Here is a 15,625-nt window from a genome sequence, read left to right as displayed (position 1 = left end):
CACCACAGTGTGATCACTAGACCTTCATACTTTTAGGTGGATTCCGCAAAACAGAACAATCAAATTAAGAACTGGTGCAAATGCAGTCTCCTGTATCCGTTAACCAGTGCAACTCAAGATCAATTCGGGCTCAACTGATGTAAACAACAATTCGGATTTCCTTTTAACTGGTCTTCAGAAATTTAATGTGCTCCAGGTAGCTCATAACAAATTTGAGTTTTCCCAAGGGACTGCATGTGTCCATAAAAAGGATACAGGATCACAAACCAGGGAAAGCACTTCTCTTTCCCATGTTAGAGATGACTTTTTCCTAGTAGGATAGACCGGACAAAAAGATTCTGGCTGACCACTTCTGTCATGCACTTTTGGACCTGGTACTGGGCCGTTTGCAGCGACTCTCTGGTCTTCAACTTAAAAGCACGCTCCAGCGTTGTATGCCATCCAAGTGCAATGAGACAAAAAATAAGTTCCACATGTGATTACCTTATGTAGTGAGCCCCAAATTCTGGCTCAATACCAATTAAAGTGAGAAGCTAAATGTAACATAAAAACCGTTTAATGTTACTAAAGCATCAAGCTGTAATTGTGCCTTGTCATTCAACCACAAACACTCCCCTTTTTCTGATGTTGAAGCCAGACAAATAATTTAAAATAGTATTACATTATAGTAATTTGAATGCGCACACGTGATGCACATTCAAATTACTATAATGTAAAACAAAACAAACTAATTTGGGATGTACTTAGCACTTCAGGCTACACATATGTAGTTTTCAATGAGGGACAGATGACTACACACCCCCATTGCTTACCGATCACACTTATATTCGACTGCAGAGAGATGCTTCACTCATACTCAGAATGTCCATTTTAAAGGAGCATCCTCCTGCCATGGAGAGCAAATATTTGCAGTTTTCCCTATGTCTACGCTTGAAGAAGCTACTAAAGCTGTGTGCAACTCATACACCTTTATTGGGGTGCACTGGGCTATGACCCAAAATATGAGTACAATCCGACTCTTCAGACTCAATAACTTCTACAGTACACACGGAACATTCCAGAAATTCCAAAATTTTACCAATTCATAAGTACTAATGTTCTATTCAGATGGCTCTGCACAACCTGAAGTTGGTGCTAAAGAGAACTATTCCATGGCTTGCATTGTAATGCAGGGAATTTTTGAGGGTGGCGACTTCAAGACGCTGTGTACACACACCAAAGGTTTAGGTGATTAATACTTGCTTTTCATAAAACGGATCCATTAGTTCCCACTGTTATCGTGCCAGATTTGGCATTCCGTGTCGAAGGCTGCCACATTGGCCACTAAGTGGATTCAGAGATTCAAAAGATATATTGATCAAAGCAAAGAAGCTTTGGGAAAAGGCGGCTCCTCTATAGGACACACTTCCTTTGGTCAACATACAACACACCATAGCCCATAAAAGTGAAGGAATTCCCGCTAAAGGGAACCGTACTGCGACTTAGCTGCAAAGAGCAGTGCAAATCTTTGTTAGTTGCTGTAAATTGATCGGAAACTAAGATCAATGTGGACATTATGGTGGCATTGCAATCAACACTGAAAAGTGAATTGTTTCCTTATGGTTTCCCTTCCAAATATTCTTATAGCCTCCCCAAAGACAATGTTCCTGTGGTTTTTGTAGCTGGGATTGGGGTTAGACATATACCTATTGAGCAAGCTAGATTAGATTTAATTCGGGTAGCTCATTAAGGGATAGCTGGTTCATGGTGACACCAGTGCTACTGTATTAATGCTAGAGCAACAATACTGGTAGTCATATTTTCCACTGAATGCATGGAAGCACATACAGCAGAGTACTGTCTCAAGATATAAAGCACTCAACTGCAGTAAGACCAGCACCTACTCTCCTCACGATATCTGACAAACCATTTGATGTTGTTTTCCTCTACCATATTGGCCCTTTACTGATAGTCAATCGATATAAGTACGAATTGGTTGCAGTCAATTCCTGCTCTAGATTCCTTTAGGTTTAGACACAAAAGAGACCACTGCTCGAGCAGTTATAGAAAACTTGCAGTACCTAGTAGCAATGGAAGCAGTTCATACATTTCATGCAGACAGTGGTTGTGCCTTTGCTGCTAAGTTGTTTCTGTGCCCTGGGAGTACGACTGCTTTACGTTCATCTGTAATCAAACAGCCTGGTTGAGTGAGCCAACAGGACGCTTAAGCAAGCCTTGACTACTGATTGGATACATGATTGACATGACTTAATAGCCTGTATGGAGCTCAGAGAGCACCAAATCATTTGCCTAAAAGAGCACTAGGTGGCTGAACACCATACGAGATGTTCAATGTCCCAGTGTATGCCACAGAACTAGATCTACCTGGAAGGGTGGTGGAGTTGTAAACTGATTCATCTGACCCTGTCTGACTTTGTGAGACTATTCAAGAAATTAGAGAGACACTCTCAATTACTCTACTCATCGTAGGGGTGTGAAATTTCAATTTTTTTTTTTTGCTGAAGAAATAAAAGTCCACATGAATGGAAATGTACCCTACCCAACTGAATATCAATGCCCCAGAGCTGCTGCCTTACATCTCTGATGAGAACTGCTTGCTAAGCTAAGAGCACGCTGAAGTTTGTGTTAATAAATGTGAACCTGCTCGGGTGAGACTGTTTCAATGTTGAAGCTATTTTCAAACTTTAAACTTGAACACTGTAGGGAACAGCAAGCTACACTTCCTGTTCATTGCTGGGGAGCAACTTGATTGATCACAAAGCATGAAGTGTACTGAAATGTAATGCGGTTATCCATAATCAAAGCATTTAAGAAACTGAGTTGTGAGCTCTGGTCAAGCAGCAACCGCAGTCCTTGTTGGGGTAAACCACAAGCCAGCCTCACATTAATCTCTGCTCAACCCTCTGGTCGCTTGGCACAGAGCGGACAAGCTTAACTTAGAGGCAAATTGTAAAGTATTTGTGCAACAATGTAAACAGTAGTAAAGTGAACCACAGTACACAAAAAGGATCTCACATTAAGTTAGAAAAGTAGCACTTTCTTTCCGTCGATGGGGCTTGCGATCCAAAGTCTGGTGTCAAGGATGCGGCTCGCATTCGGGGCAATGCGTCAGTTCCAAAAAGCTGCGAGGCTGCGGTGCGAAGTCCTACGTCCTGATCAAGGCTGCTGTCGCCGAGGCATACAAGGGTCTGCATCTAGGATGTATCATGCATTGTTGGTTCCCAAGGCTTTGCAGGCTGCGGGCATGATTCTGGTCTTTTGCAACTGGTCCAATCCATGCAGCACCGGAGATGCGTCAGTTCTGTTTGGGGTTGCATTGCGCAGCAGAGGAGATGAGTCAGTTCCGCTGGATCCACAGAGATTGGCAGAGCACCTTGAGCCCACTTCCAAGGGTCTAGGAGTCGGGTGGCACCACCTGGCAGGGTAGACTCATAGATAGCAAAGCGCAGGTGAAAGGTGGTTGGAAGCCTGTTATGTCCCTGAGGCTTCAGATCAGGTGGCCAGCCAACTAGCCCTCAGAGTCACTCTGGATTCTGGGTTCAAGAGATGCAGGTCCAGTCCTTCTCACCCAGGCAAGAGGGCAGCAGTTCAGCACACCAGGGCAGCAGTTCCTTCAGAGAAGCAGTCTTGCAGAGTGGCAATCCTTTCAGCAACACAGCAGTCCTTCTTCCTGGCAGAGAATCCACAGCTCAAGAAGTGTACTGAAGTGGTGGTGTCTGAGGTACAGTATATGTATACCCAGTTGTGCCTTTGAAGTGTTGAGAAGCTTCTAGAGACAGGCCTTTGAAGTGCACAGGTGCCCTGCCTTCCTGTCCCTAGATCCAGAGTACCTACAACGGGTTATGCAGCCCTTTGTTTGGAGGCAGAACACAGTCTATTCAAGTGTACATGGGGCTGTGCCCAGCTCCTCCCTCCCATCCTGCCAGTGATGGCCCATCCAGGCACACCTAAGCACCCTATTGTGTTTGGCTGTCTAGGAGGAATACACAAAGTCCTACATTCAACTACACTCAGTTATGTGACCCAGAGACAGACTGCAGGCACTAAATGACAGAGGCAGAAAAATGCCAAGTTTCTAAAAATGCCATATTCAAAATTGTAATTTCAAATCCAACTTCGCCATAAGTTAGGATTGTTCTTTACACTTCCAAAGACACCAAACACGAACTGGTTATCTGTTCTCATTTGGAAATGTCACTTATAAAATTGAATAAGGCAACACCCGTGTTATCCAATGTGAGAGGTAGGACTTGCAGTAGTGAAAAATGAATTTAAGAGTTTTTAACTACCAGGACATTTAAACCTCAAAAGGCATGTCTGCCTTTTAAATACACTGCAACCTGCCCTCGGGCTGTACAGGGCCTACCTTAGGGGTGACCTATATGTATTCAAAAGGAAGATTTGGGCCTGGCAAAAGGTTTTCTGGCCAGGTCAAAGTGGCAGTTTAAAACTGCACAGGCTGCAATGGCAGGCATGAGACTTGGTTAAAATGCTACTTGCGTAGGTTGTGCAATCAGTGCTGCAGACTCACTAGTAGCCTTTAATCTACAGTCCCTGGGCACAGGAAGTGCCACTTTACTAGGGGTTTACAAGTAAATTAAATTTGCCGGTTGGGTATCATCTAATTTTACTATGTTTTAAGGAGTGAGTACAAGCACTTTAGCACTGGTTCGCGTGGTAAAGTGCACAGAGTCCTAAGGCAAAAAATATAAATTCAGCAAAAATAGAAGGTTTCAAGCCAAAACGTTTGGGGTTGAGCCTTCAGAAAGGGCCATGTCCTAAAAAGCTTCTTTGTGTGATTCTTCTTCGGTTCTGGCATGCATGGGACCAACAATCTTACAATTCACTGACAACTTCAATGTTGCTTCAAGACACCTCAACAGCTACAGCTGCTCTCCCTCTGATGCCCTATTCTTCTGCGGTTTAAATATCTCCAATCATTCTGCCTTCATCAGTTATTGACAATTACTAGTATCGTTTCACATAGCTTTCACATTTCCTACTTTTTCTATTTGCAAGTGGGACTTAAAAACACAAACGGCTCAGTTTGTGTAGTCCCTCTTTGATGCAGCATGTTTGAAAGTTCCCATCTATTTTTTTATAATGCTACAAATTCAGTGAAATAAGAGAAAAGACAACTTGAAGCTGCTTCTGTATGCCTGTATAGCCCTCCTAAACCATCTTTTTTTCCTTAATCCCTTTTGGATTAATTAGTGGTGTTTTTAGCACGAAGTCTTTAAACTAGACACGTGCGTTTTTATTTATCAATGCCTGTAGAGATATATATATATATTAGAAATACTTCACAATATATACATATATACACACACACACATTTATGTTGACTACATATTTCTCATTTATTAACATATATTGCATTTAGTGTTGTTTACACATGTATAACCTTTGCCTTAGTATATTTTGATAGTGTATCAGTTATTCACATATATGCATTCACATGATTGATACAGTTTTATTGAATTAAGTGATGGCGAAACAAGATGGATATGTTAATTCTTGCATTTAACATCATTTGGCGTGAGGCCTGCCCTTTTCACAATAATTAGAAAAAATGAAAAATGTATTAGTTGTGTATAGAGAAGTACAGGGAAAGAAGGAATATTTGACTTCCTAGGAGAAAGAGATCGAGCAAGCAGAAGCTGTAAACATCCTTTGTTAATAGCCACAGACAGGCGCCTCAGAGCCAGCCTGACTTTATCAGCTTGCTGGGACGCCATCAATACAGTGATAAACAACGACCTTCTACATACAGAACAGCACTTCTGTTTTTCCACTAAGGTATGCGTTTGCATGTTCTTAGAAACTCCTACAGTTCTCGTTTGGTGGTAAAACAGCTTGGGTAGATAAAAGAGGGATGGGTTGGTGGGTTTAGGAACAGATACTGCTTCCATCTTTTCCATTCAGGGAAATTCTGAAATACCATTACAGTGTTGGAATTCCTTTTAATATTTTGTTTATAAATTGTATTCATTATTTTTATAGTTACAGCTAAACACATACTGTGCACTGTGGGATATGAAGATTTGTATCATAAAATCATTAAAGCTTTTCCTAGTGTGTACTCGGGTGTGTCTCTATTCACAGTGAAAAGATGTTTGGCTCTCAGTAGCAACAAATGCTGCTATGAGTCTCTCAAGACTGTTACCCAGGACCCACCTCCTCATGTAATGATGGTTTGTGGGCTACAGTCCACCCACTTGACTCTGATAAGCTGGCATTGAGCCTTTAATTTCATAGGAGGTTCTCAAAAAAACTAATTGAGGGCTGCATTTTGCTTAGAATAGCAAAACAAAATATCAATTACAAGCAATTTTAGACATATTTAACATCAGCTGAAAATGGATCAATGTTCACCTCCACATACCAACTACCCCGGACCGTCCATGCTGTCTTATAAGCCTTGGTAGGATCCAGGTTCATGAATGGCCGATTACATTTGCAGTCTACCTAAATGCCTAGGACTTGCTATCCGGAATTTTGATCATACCATGTACTCCATGTTGTGGTAAGTGAACAGTGGCAATTCCCTTGTGGATTCAACGGCAAATGAGGACATTAGGGAAGAGTCAAAGACTTCACCTTGGACTGCCAAAAACTACCACTACCGAAGTTGCCTCCTGATTGCACACATGACCCAGACCGGGAAATGCTTTTGATTAGAGGAAGAGTAGAACTGACACCCTGAGACCAATCATGTAGAAACTCATGCGTGAATACGCCCCCTGTATCCAGTTTCCAACTGAATATTCGTGCCAAAAGCACATTGAGATGAGAAGGAAAGAGCTCTATTGAGTAAGGAAACAATCAAGAAGTACGTTTTTGGAACACAGTTGGGTGCAGTTGGTTGTCTATGCAATCCTGAAATGTCTGCAGTACCATTTTGCATCTATACCTTAAGTCCCTGGTACCTATTTAGTGTTAAGTAAAACAAATGTTCTTTTTTCCTGGTAAAGGACTCCCTTAAAGACCCTGGTCTTCGAGTCTAGAACTGATTACTTCTTCCATCTCACCCAGCTAGGCTGGCATCATACTCCAAGACTAGCTATGGAGAAGTGAAATGTTTTGTGCTGTAACATGTTCAAAGAGTCGAGCCACTGCTGCAACTTATTTCATATGTCCAAGAGCATAGCATCTGAACAAGATCAGCCTTTCCACAAGTGTCAGCATTTGGAGTCTCTATGGTTTGATATAGAAGTAGGCCACAAACAACAGCTTAAGCTTGTATGTAGGAAGATAACCACCCAACTCAAGAGATAGAACAGAATTGTCTTGAACTGTGTTTCATTGCCTCTGAATGCTGTACACTGTGATCTCTGGAGGTTTACATGAATAACATGCAATACACAAGGAAACCCTAAAAAACCAGCTTGTCATTTGAGAAGCCAATTATTATTTTTTCGGTTCATGACAAAATGTTCTATAATTCAAACTCTGTGGGCTTCTAGAATTCTACATCAGATTATTGAGGCATCACTGCACTAATGGTAGACTGAAAGGATGTTGTGAGCAGGTTTTTTTTTATTTTAAAAAACGTTTTTATTGTTTTTGCAACAAAGACAATCAACAGAAATAGAATCAGGCCGTATATATAGTACATTAGGAAATCACCGTGCACAGTCAAAATTATTTCAAATAGGCCCAGGTTGGATATCCGACAATCACCCGTACCGCCCACCCTCCCCTCCACCCCCAAGGCCTCCCTAGCCATCCGAATCAGAGGAGTCCTCATCAGAAAGAGGTGGTGGATCACATATGTTACCTCTATACTTGTTCCATGCTCCCCACACTCTGGCCCACTTACGAGGACAACCCCGCCTGACAAAAACGGAGCGCTCAGCAAACATAGCCCTATCCATCTCGCCCTTCCACGTTGATAGCAACGGCGTCTCCACCGCTCCCCATTTTTGGGCTATGTTCCGTTTGGCCGTCATGTTCCCAAGCGTCACCCAGCCCTGCGCCTGACGATTGAGATCTGTGGGCTCCCACACATTCAAGAGGCAACGCCTGGGCTCTGGCAGCAATGACACCCCGCACACCTGTGACATCGTGCGCAGCACTCGCCTCCAGAATAACTGGAGAACGGGACAGTCCCAGATCAGGTGATAGAAGGTGCCCTCCTCCCCGCAACCCCGCAGGCAGAAGGGGTGCGGCGCTCTAGTTGTGAGCAGGTTTGCTTGACCTTGCCAATGACATTGAAGGAACAAATGAGCAGATACACATACTTTATTTTGAGGTAGCATTCCAACCCATCGTTCTTTTGCCCAACACACCACCTCAACTTGGACCTAGCCATATGCAAATCGGTCTTTATCCTGCTCCAACAGACCAGGTCCTCCCTGAACATGAACACAAGCAACGCAAAACTGGTTTTGCCCTGATGGATTAGAATTCTACCCCAAGCGATTGCCAGTGGATATTCTTATTGCAAGCATTCCTTCCATCACCTTTTATGTTTGATGTAATGCCCTACGTGGCCATAGGTAAGCCCAGATGTGGGTCCTGGGCTCACTGTCCCATTGAAACCAAAATATACAGACTAAGGAACCCCAGTCAGGGCAAAACTGGTCTTGAGTTTCTTGTGTTGTGGTTCAGGGAGCAACTTGATTGGTAGGTCGGACTGGACTGTGTCTATTGGAGCAGGGGCACAACTGATTTGCATATAGTTAGGTCCAGACTGAGGTGGCCTGGTGGACAAAAAAACGATGGGTTAGACTGCTTCCCTGAGTGATTGCCAGTGGCTAGACTTATTTCAAGCATTGCTCCAGTTACTTTTTTTGTTGATGATTCAGTAAAGTTTGCCAATTGGAAAGGACAAGAGGCACATAGTGCTGAACTTTACTGCGAGCAGCAAAGAACAAATGTTGGCAAAGTCAATAAGATTGACGCTTGCACTTGAACACTGAAAAAAGCAATGAAAAATAGAGAAATAGAGAATCATATCAATTTTGGGCAAAGCAATCCTCCAGATATAAATTTTGTGTCTAAACTGAAATTTTTAAAATCAGAGTTGGCAGCTGTCCTTGATTTGAGGTTAAAAAAGAAATGTCAAGCTAGTAAAATAGCTCATTTTGAGTACGGGAGAATTGCGGCAAGCTTCTGGCTTGGAAAACCAAGCAAGACTTGGTAAAGAGTACTATCAATGAACTGGATTCAGAGGTCCCCGGGACAACACTTAAAAATCCAGATGAGATTGAAAAGGCTTTCCAGCTATATTTTAATGAAATCTATCGTGAAGACTTAAAGATTGAAGAAGAAGATGTAAGGTCATGGCTGGGTCAGACCCAGATTAAAAAGATAACTAACGACAAATCCTATAATATGGACAGATCAATCTCTAGAATAGAGATAGAGAGAGCTATTGATGCAAGCAAATCAGGGAAAGATGCAGGCCCGGGTGGGTTACCGGTGGAGCTATATAAAGTTTTGTGGGACGTGCTCTCCCCAGTTTTGAAATTATTATTTGTTCATATCTTTGAGGAAGGAAGAGATATTCCTTCATCATGGAACGAAGCAACAGTCTCATTAATCCTGAAACCATCTAAGTCACCAAAATCTTGTGACTCGTATCGTCCGATCTCCCTGCTCAATATTGATTACAAGATTTTTGCAAAAATATTGGCAGAGAGATTGAATGGGATAGCAGACGGCCTCCTTCATAAGGACCAAAAGGATTTGTTAGAGGCAAGGGCATAAAAGATCTTACATACAATTTGATTGGGGCAATCGACATAGCAACTGTATATAAAACCCCATTAGGTATAATGACACTAGATGTCACAAAAGCATTTGATAGAGTGAACTGGGTCTATTTAAAATTTATATTAAAAGAATGTAATCTAGGTAACAACTTTTGTAGATCCATTTCACTCATATATCAGGCCCCTATAGCAAAAATTCTAGTGAATGGCAGCTTGTCCGCACCTGTAAAATTCTAGTGAATGGCAGCTTGTCGCACCTGTAAGAATTCAGAGAGGCACTAGGCAGGGGTGCCCTCTGTCTCCGCTGCTTTTTGATTTATATATAGAACCGCTGGCTGATAAGATCAGACAGAATCATGGTATGCAACCTTTTAGATTTAAAAATTGGGAAAAGAAGGTTGCGTTATATGCGGATGATTTATACATCTGATCTAAACAGCTCAATCCCACTGATATATGAAGAGGCAGAGAAATTTGGGAAAGTGTCCGGATATGAAATAAATGCAGCAAAAACAGAGTGTATGGCATGGAACCTAGATAGTTGCACTTGTCCAATAAAAAAGGCAATTAGGTATTTAGGGATTCTGATTACCCAAAACATAGATAAGCTCACGGAGCTGAATCTCCAAAAGATAACGAAGGAAATAAACAATTTTTTATTAAGTTGGGTTTATTTACCTTTAGCCTTAATTGGTAGAGTGAATTTAATAAAAATGATGTTGTTGCCAAAATTAATTTTCATATTACTAAACATCCCCTTATCTTTTAACAAGAAAAGTTTAAGATTGCTCCAGTCGAAATTGAACACTTTTGTCTGGGCCTCGAAAGCAAGTCGTATTTCATGGAAGAAATTACGCAGGAAAAAAAACAAGGGGGGGCTATGTTTACCAGATGTGGTTCTATATGCAAGAACTTACACATTGAGAGCTGGAAAAACCCTTTTCGATATCCCTGATGATTCTGAAGTAGGCGTAATGTTTAAAGAGATGCTCTTGGGAGTTGAGAATGGGAGCCAAGGATTCCTATATAAATATGGAGACCCAAGATTCTTCAAAAAGTTTCCTTTAAAAATACTAAGTAATTATGCCAGTAATTGGGCTAAGATTAAAAAATCTTTAAAAATCAGCTATTTTAGTTCTCTCTCTCCTATGTGGAAGTCTCCAGGATCGCCAGAATGGACCAGAGATTCCTTGTCAAAACCCCTGATTGATGCTGGCATTTTATGCTGGGGACAGGTAACAATGGAAGGGCAGTTGCTATCTTGGGATGAGTTGAATTTATTAACAAGCAACAGACGTTCAAAATTTAAGTACTGGCAAATACAAAGTTGGCATCAAATTATTGGGATTAAGCTGGGCCTTGAAAATGAACTGGAAAGTATACTATGGAGGAAAACTGTAAAGAAGAAAAAGGAGGTATCAATTCTTTATTGGCTGATTCTGGATTTGGAAGATGGAGAGTTTAAATTACCAACGGAGTTATGGGGAGAGAGCTTGCCTGGATGCCACTGCGAAGATATATGGCAAGTATCTCACGACATTATATATTCTACAGTACAACCTGCAAATTTAAGGAGAAATCATATTTTTTTTGTTCACAGGGTGTACTGGTCTCCGCAAAAGCTCTCAAAATTTTCGAAAGGCTTACCACCTAAATGTCCCAAGTGTCTCTTCATTGAGGCGGATGATGTCCATATGTTTCTAACTTTCCCCAACTTACATCAATTTTGGGCACAGATAAAAAAAGGTTTGTAAAATATTTTTGGTTTGGACATTCAGGTAAGCACAGTTTTTTTTTTTTTTCGGATTGTGTTTTGATTATAAATCCTTTTCCAGATGGGAAAATAAGTTATGTTTATATTTAATTTTGCTTGCAAGAAGAGAAATTTGTAAAAAGTGGACAAAAGATATTTCTCCTACGTTTTTAGAATGGGTGATTGCTATTAAGTATATAATGAAGTTGGACAGAGCTAAGTTGCAGAGACATAACAAGAGGGATAACAGAATACATTTCTGGGGACCATGTGAGGAATGGTTAAAAACGTTTGATATATAGATAATGTATATACACAACCTGTCCAATGATTAAGCCTTTACCTTTGTTCTACTTTATCTCTCTAGTTCTGTAGGGCGCCCAGGACTACACAGAACAAGCATGGAGAGAGGTTCTGTGTAAAGCCTTTTCCATTTAGATACAGAACTTTTCGGTTAATAGCTCTGAAATATCTAATGGCAAATGAGGACATTAAAAAAAATACACGTACCAGAATGCGAAGTATAACACCTATACTCGATAAGCTATTCATGCGCTGGCCAGGGAAACTGGAGATCTCTGCAAGCGGCCCCCCAGAAGAGGCGTGCCCTCTCCCTACTGCTATAGACTGATCGCGCTGCTGTGCTCTCTACCTACAGCGATAAACTTAGACTAATTGTGCTGGTATCCCCTCACTGATGTTCAGATGGGGTTCACCGGTGTGAACCAATCCATGCGCAAGGATGCGTTCTGACAACGTGTCCACTTATCTCAGTGAAGCTAAGAAAACACATGTTGAGAGTCAACAGGTGCTTCGGGGATCTTTACAGCTATACTGGCAGCCCAGTAGGTTAATGCACTTACTGCATGATGATGGTCATAAAAATGTCACTGGTTCGGGTCAGCCCCTCCTCATACTGGCTCTGTTATAATAATGCTAACTGCAGTCACAAGTGTGGAGTCCTCTCTGTGGCTATATGGTAACATGTTTTTCTGCAGGGACTTTGATCCTCTGACAGAAGGGTCAAGCGGAGCATCGATTACTGCTCCCTCTCTAATTGCAGCTTGAGTAGTTGATATTTTTTTTCATCATTTTCTGCTCACCTTGTAGTGGTGAACCTGGGAACACTGTTGGACCGCAATAACACAAAACCCACAGCCTGCTCTACAAATACTGGTCAGGCACAGGGCTTTGGTTCACATGTTTAAACATCCTTAATTACATAGACAATGCTTCTTGGAAATAAATCAGTTACACTTTTTTGGCCATTCCTCTTTTATAGGACAACCCTCCACTTTTTCATACCACTTAAAAACACTGAACCATTGTGTTTTTGGGGTGCAGGGAACTACTTTTGATCCCAATCCAACCCTGATGTGGGGCCTTTGCAGATTTTTAAAACTTGAACGAAGGGCCAGCATTTTTCTTTTGGAAAGGGGGCAACCACTGGAAGTCAGTGCCAATGCAGGGGCCCTTTGAATTCATTCCCGTGCTTTTCTTCTGGCTGGGCTAGTGCTTCGGCTCTGAGCCACGCAGACCCTGGGATCGGTTCAGCTCTACAGATGAATTGTGTGGTTTACCCACCTCTATTCAAAACTCAGCACCGCCAAGAACTTCGTATCAAAGGCACGTGTACTTATTAATACATGTGCACGTCATATGCATATCAAAACAAGTTACTCACGAGCCCCCCCCCCCTGGACAGCTGTATCCCGTCAATACACCGAGACACCAACATCTTACTCCTTCCCCCTCCTTGTGACGTACAACTCTCGGACAGCTCCCTGCAGCAAGTGCATGGACATGTTACTCACGAGCTCCCCCACATCTCTCTAATTACCTAAGCTTACTGCTGTATCCCGTCTATACACCGAGACCCCAACATCTTACTCCTGCCCCCTCCATGTGACGTGCAACACTCAGCTCCACGCAGCAAGTGCATGGACATGTTACTCACGAGTCCCCGACACCTCTCTCATTTCCTGAATTTCCTGACCTTACTGCCGTGTCCCGTCTATATACCGATACCCCAACATCTTACTCCTGCATCACGTACAGCACACAGGCAGCTCCGTGCCGCACGTGCATGGACAAGTTACTCACGAACCCCCGCCCAGCTTTCATTACCTGACCTTACTGGTGTATGCTCCTATATACCGAGACCCCAGCGCCTTACTCCTGCCTCTGACGTACAACAACACAGAGACGGCTCTCTTCAGCATGCTCATGGACCCAGGGAGTCGACTGGTATCTTGTTATTAACTAGAAAATAAAGCAGAAGCCCGCGAGTGGTGCGTGCGCGAGCATCACTGCGAGCAATGTGCTTTCAATTATTGCGCCCGTGTCTGGACACGATAATTGAAACCACATGGCCTATTGGTGTCTATTACGCGTCTATTACGCGCACCAAGCGCGTAATAGACACCAATAGGCCGTGGGAGGAGGAATGCGCCCGCCTGGGGCCAATAGCATGCAGTCTTTCATTAAAAGACACACGCTAAGGCCAATGGGGTAGCACAAAAGGAAAAGCACACGCACGAGCGTGTGCGATTCCTAGGTTAGTGCTGAAACCCCGTTTTTCACCTACTATATGCCTCGCGCTGCGTGAGCACTGCTGCGCAGTGCAACGCCAGGCGTGAGACCTAAAAACGCCAATGTCTGAAGGAGGCAGCACCAAAATCCTTCCAATTACATATAGACAAGACCAATGGAATTATCCTGTACAAAATTATGCGGTAGGGTTGACTAAATTATGTTACAAATTATGCTACATAATGCAGTAAATTTGTTGACAATATTGCTTCATTATTTTGTCATTTTCACACGTGGTAATACTGCCTGGGCAAAGTTTTCACCTGCTTAATAAAAGTTTGGCAACCAAATACAGAAATAAGTAACTGAAAGAGGACCAGTTAACCATTGCAGAGGTCCTTCCACTGCGCACGTCGCCATGTTTTTAGTAACTTTGATACGTTTAAGCGAGAAACACACTTTTTTTGTTTAAATCTTCTGATTATGCCGTAAGTGATTGATTATGTTGCAAATGCGACAAATAACCTAATTATGTGGAAAAAAGCAGCGGCCTCAGAATCGCTTAATTCCAGTGGCCCAGCATATAGGATTCAATGTGCTCGCCATGCGTGGGGAAATCAAACGTAAGAATGTTTGGCATTTTGCATGAGAGGGTTCTGCATCAGAAAGTGAATCTGCACTGGTTGTACATGTTCATTGTGGGTTTTTTTGGGGGGTTCCTGCGATTCTTGGGAAGCATAGATTGTGCTGTTAGGTTGACTGTTAACTAATAAAAGTGAAGAAATATGTTTCTTCTGATTTCTCCAAGAAATACATTTTGTACTGTATTCTGCATATAAATCAATTAGTAGCATTGTTTATCCAGCTACCACTTGTGAATGCTGGCATTGCAACAGAATCTTTCGACTAAGCACTGGTGCAGAAAGCCGACACTGAAATGTAGGTTGACGCGGTAAGTTCACGTGTGCCAGGAAGGTACACATGTTTAAGAGAAGGAAGAAACTGGCTGAACTTTCTGTTCGTGGAGGTAGACAAATAAGTTGTTACTGACTGCTTTTTTTCTATTAACTGGTTGCTGTCATCGGGTGAAATGTTCCGTCAGGAAGTTATCGGCAATGCGAGCCCTTTGGAACGTTCCAAATGTCCTCTACAGTTCATCAGTTGAATGTAGTATTAATAAACATGTCCCAATAAATTATCTTCTATAAAGACAAGTCTGTGAATTGGGTAATAACATGTATGCATGCATGGTTAAGTGCCTTTGATGCATGCTATAATGCAGGCTGCTACCATTATATCTATAATTTAAATATATGCAATCTGTACCCTCATCCTGAAATCTAACATCATCTGTAGAACAAGAAATAGATGAGCTTCTGGAGCGGTGCGCTATATTCATTAAATGTCTAAGCTGAAGGCCTACGGAAAAGGAATGTCACCATGCCGTTTACATTTAGTGATGTCTTCCTTTGTACGCATGTAAGAATTGCCATTCTTTTTTGATTTGTTAGAAGGAGGCTGTGTTGGTGGAAACACCTTCTTTGAGCCCAGTTTGTCTTTCCAACAAAGTTTCTAGTAAACGTCAAGATATAGATTGTTTCCTTGGGCCAGCCTCCTGAGA

Source organism: Triturus cristatus, chromosome 7 (genome assembly GCF_964204655.1).
Source record: "Triturus cristatus chromosome 7, aTriCri1.1, whole genome shotgun sequence".
Classification (NCBI taxonomy): Eukaryota; Metazoa; Chordata; class Amphibia; order Caudata; family Salamandridae; genus Triturus; species Triturus cristatus.
Note: the sequence above shows the minus strand (reverse complement) of the source record.